Source organism: Macrosteles quadrilineatus, unplaced genomic scaffold, assembly GCF_028750875.1.
Source record: "Macrosteles quadrilineatus isolate MER2022 unplaced genomic scaffold, UCM_ALF_1.0 Scaffold_8__2_contigs__length_117827958, whole genome shotgun sequence".
In the NCBI taxonomy this organism is placed as follows: Eukaryota; Metazoa; Arthropoda; class Insecta; order Hemiptera; family Cicadellidae; genus Macrosteles; species Macrosteles quadrilineatus.
The window spans coordinates 48,295,487-48,300,894 of NW_026542601.1; positions in this window are offsets into that span (position 1 = coordinate 48,295,487).

Sequence of the window (5,408 nt, forward strand, 5' to 3'; positions counted from 1 at the left end):
TAAACAATCTTGTACAAATAAACATAGTAGTATACTCAACGTTGTTCGTCCGCAACTACTTGTAAAGTAATCGGTGATGTACAACGCATACTGTAGGGGTAATTTTGGCATTATAATGTGAATATAAATTATGGTTAAGTTCAAAGCCCTTTTGGATATAAATTAAGTAAGTAGAAGTAGTCGAAATTAACATTTTACTGAGAAGGAGCTAAACAACGAAGGAACTCATTGTACAGTTTATAAAACAAGATAAATTATGCGAAACTATGCAAGTGAAGACTGTTTAAAATTAAGGTCAAGTAAAATAGAACAAAGGACGGTAAGCTAATAACTTAACCAGGTTTGCAGCCACCCGCATAGTTAGTGCTATTTGTCTTGAAAATCCCGTCGTTCTAATGTTCATCGCTTTACGTTCGGCGATTTTGTGTTTCTATATCACTTGTAAGTTTGAATCTTGAGCAGTTTCGTTTAAAAGAACATTTTCAGATAGCTTTTGCTTAAAAACATGCTGTACGATTCGTTTAGCTGCGAATTTCAAAAATGTTCATTACCAAATGGAATATGTATTCATGAAAAGTCATTACAATTGATGAATAATAAAACTGGTTTTAGTACACATTTCGTCACATCTATATATTTAACAGGGATTTAACTACAGTAGTTTTGGATAACCTTTATAATCAAAATTGTTTCATAAGAATATTGATTAACTTCACGGATAAGAATTTAAATAGCAAACTATAGCCTAGATTCGTAACCAAGCGACTTCTGCAATCCATCATACATTGCTGTGGGACAAATGTTTACTTTTATACGAGTACATAGAGTACACAAATACCGAAATATCGATTCGGTTTTGAACTACATATCAAACTTAGTTACAATGAGAGTTTAAATCCGCAAAATCTAGTATTTAATTCGTATAAATCAAACTGACTTAACACGGTGAACAACAAACCAAGTTCCTACAGTTATCAGCACCAATACATTTCGAGTGGCAGGCCATCTAAAGTTTCCCGGTGAAAGACAGATTTAAAAGAGCAAACTTATCCGAACTTGATGCCAAGAAAAAAGGGTGGTAAATTGCGAAGCTCTATTGGATGAGCCAATAAGATTAAAACACGAGATAGCTGAGGAAAACAAGAGAGGGAGTCAATAAATGGCGAAGTGGAGTCCGACACAACTTGAGACTCGGGCTCTGATTCGTCAAAATCATCCTGAGAATCTCGGACTCTGGGAATATTGTTTTGTGCGTTAAAACCGGCGTGTTAGTTCTTTAATGTTTGTTAGAGAAAACTAATTCGTTGTTGCATTCAGTGTTACAACATACGCAAAGTACATGAGAAACTTAGAAGTAGAATTTTAAAGTGAAATAGTTTTCCTCACTTATGCACATACACTTTGGGAAATATTAACTTTACTACAAATGTTAAACAAAATTTACCCATACATGCAACTACTTTAATGAAGACCAGTTTAAAACAGTCTGTTTGGGACAACTCTACACCTCAAAACAAAGTTAACACGGCTGTCGATTGATATAATATGGACTACTTGTATGGATTGCATAGTGGCATAGCTTAAACACTAATAAATATAACATGTGTAAAATGCCTAAGACATACACCTGTAAAAGGTTTGCTGAATAATGATGAAAGTTAATTAGGTTTAGTCTTATAATGCATTTGGGGAACGAGCTGGCCAAGGTGTAGGAACCCGGGACTTCGTTCTCCGAAGTCCCAGGTTCAATTTTCACCAATCACCAATGGATTTTATCTAAGTGATAATGCCAAGACCCCTCTCGGCCTGTATATAATGCATTCGCCTGCATCCCAGGTTGTGCATATATCGCAGTATTAATCTTTTACAATAGTTTTGATCACAAAATATAGATTTTTCAATGTCTAGTTTTATACAGATGGAAGAGGAAAAATTAAACCCTGACTTCATGACAAGGGGTCAATGTACCTTTTTCGTTTCATGTTTCTCAAAGGACAAAATTACCAGTGTTATTGTAGAAGATTGCTTCCTCAAGGACATCAATAATTTTCGGGAAACTATATTGTATATATTTGACGTCTAATTAAAGCATTTTCGTGTTAATCTCAAGTTAACCAAGTAGGTACTCTCTGAGGTAATTTCATTTAGGTTAAGGTGGGGTTTGATCTCAGAGTAAAATATCTATGGCAGGTTTGAATTAAAACGCAACAGCGATACCGATAGTATAATTTGTTTGCAGGTTAGCTGCAATGGGGTATTCAGAAGTGTGTAATATATTTCACCTACTGCTTGGTTAATATTTGATTTAATAATAATAGTTGGCGTCAGCACGATAAAAAAACTATTTCAAAGAAAACCGATCAGAATAACTCGTTCTGCAGCCGTCACAAAAGCGTGGTCTCGTCAATTTGTCGAGAAGAGCTTCAAAGCCAAATTGAATCAGACAAAGTGAGAGTTCAATAAAAATAAATCGCCGCGATTGGCCGACTGGCCTTTTAACTGATTACTCTGTAGCTATCCTACATCGGAAACTACTTAATAAATTCCGCAACCCGCGCTTCCGCATGTACGGGAATGTTTTAATTACTTTCATTTAAACAAAACCCATTACTTTACCTAAGCACTTCACATTTTCACCGAAACTGCAAAGCTACAAAAGGGGGTTCGAAAGAATGGTTAGATGTGAGAATTATATTCTGCAACTTTATATAATTACCCAAAATTATAGAGTGGCTTGGTATCTAAAAAAAGTTCATTAATAATAGATTCATTTTATCTTTGACAGATAAATTGTGAAAATGCACATTTTGACTCATTGTAACCTATTCTTCTTTTATTTACTCATTGTGGGTTTAACTGACTTAAGCTTTTCTGTACAAATAAACAAGACAAGGCATCGAAGAATATCAATACACAAATTATCAAATTACTTAAAGATTTTTAAATTAGTTCTACGTCTAAGATGGAATTCAAATCAACAAACGACCTTATCGGTATTATATTTCAAGTTGATGATTTTTTTTTACTATATACTACACCAAATCGCTGAAAAGGGGAAAGAGGAAAACCGCTATAACCTAAACCAAATTCGTACTCTTCAAAACTAATTGTGCGCCAAATCATTGCATGCTAAGGGGGTTTAAAGGGAAAGACTCAAATGTAATAAAATAAATCGAGGCTTAAGCCAGCGCGCGTGTGCCTTTAATGGTACAAAGGGCTTGGTAGACCTAAGCCCTCGTCCAATTGAACAGTTACACTCACTTTGAGAGCGGAATAGACTTTGTTAGGAGAAGTGAAAATATATCATCAGCCGTTTGTTCTTTCCGATCTAATCAACTTGATATTCCTTTTATAAGCTCGCCTTTCTACTTGGCATTTCTCCGACAAACAAAATTACACTCTTCAATAAATCATATTGAATTGTCTTTCGCTTCAAACTTCGTCTTGAATTTTGATTGTTTAACATTTAATTTCTCTTCAGGTGCAATTTTAACTGTTGTGGTAATTAAGTTGCCAAAAGGGCGTGATAAATAAGCAAAAAGGAAGAGTAAACGTTTTTATAGATGTTTACTCGTTATTATTGCATAGTTGTTATGTAAATTACTAATTTTTTACAATAGCAAATTTGTAGTGAATGCATTAAAAATCGAAGAATTTTCTAAATGAAGTTACGAATCATTTTATTTTAGAATTAAATGCCTGACGATTTTCTACTTCAAGAAAGATTTATTTGCACGTATAAAAAATGCAAAAACCACAGACTCATCAATTAGTGATCAATCAACAGTTTAACCGATTACAGAAAAATAGTACTAAAAGCGATGTTCGACAAAAATCAACACAAATTCCTCAGAATAACGTTGTAGGCCGTACTTATAAAACACTAATTACAAAAAACGGGTCACGGAAACTAAAACATTGTTAGTAAAACCGAAAGAGGTTAATCGAGCATTCTATAGTCAGGGAGAAAGAATTTAGGAGTATAATTAAGTTGCTGAGTAGCCTGACAGTATACAGTTATACAAAAACGTCTGACAAAACCTTCACCAGGCCAAGCGGGTCGACAAGTCATCCTAGTCTAGAACTGAAACTGGGGCAGACATGGTCTATGGGGTACTGGGGGATTTTTTCCTGAACGTGGTATATTTTAATAACATTTAGGGTTAAAAATGGTATATTATCGAATATTACGTTCTTGTCCATGTCGTTTTACCACATTACAGTATTTGTAACTACTAATACAATTTCATATTATGTTTTTTTTTCTTTATTATATATTAACGTTGTAGGATTAAGCTAGTTACAAAATTTAAAATAAAGCGTTAATCTCAACTACACTTTTGCCCTATCCACTTATGATATACACTTAACAATAACTTTATGATATTTCATTAATTGCGAGATTAAGATACCACAATATTAGGCACCATATAATATGGTTTTACAGTACATGATTATGCTGTATTTCCCGACTCAACGTAAGCAGTTGCCATTATACTCTTCAAAACCCCGATTTAAGAAACATAAAATAGCAACTTTATAGAATAGTTAGTAGTTATGAATAGTACAAAATTAGACTGTAGACCCTAAATTCCTCCTTGAAAAGTTGTCTTTCGCCCCCATTGAACTGTTCTTTACACATTAAAGTTGAGTATTAGTGACACTTTTACAATTATTAAATTAACTTGTTACTGAATGTTTTTAATTACATAGAGTAGTTTCGTGATTTATAATAAACTACCGATCTACTTCATCAATGATATCCAAACAAGGGTCGAAAACTTAGGGCATACCTGTTCTCGTTAACATCGTAACTAACGATACACTCTACAAACCGCTTACGTCATCATCATCGTGAATATAGGTCAACACGTGAAGATCTCCGTAGAAAGTCAGAACTAAGAAGAATGAAGGATGATGGAGAAGAGGAAACAAGTCATTAGGGTATAAATCATGAGCTGTCACGGCTGGCTGATATTAAAAGCATTGTAACCGGCGAGTAAATATAGCAGATCAGCAACGAAATTATGCGGAGAAACGTTTGGGAGAAAGGGATTTATTAGTTCATCAGTAGAATTTCCTGCCGTGCTTCTGCAAACATACTTAGGAGGTAAATTATTGCGGAATTGAAATATCGGGGGTCAAGTTAAATTTATTTCTACCTTGCACGAATTATTATGCAAAAACAATGTACTGAAATGATAAATACCGAAAGTATGGACCTAAGTTGTTAATTGTTTTATATAACGTATTTTGACGATTGAGATGTGCAATGTATCATTTGTACCTAATTCATGAATAAAATATGTATATGTCTATGTCTATGTTATTGACACTATTCATGTATATTCTGTACAAAATTAATAAAGGACAATTTGATTGTTGATTAAATGAAGCTATTTTATCTG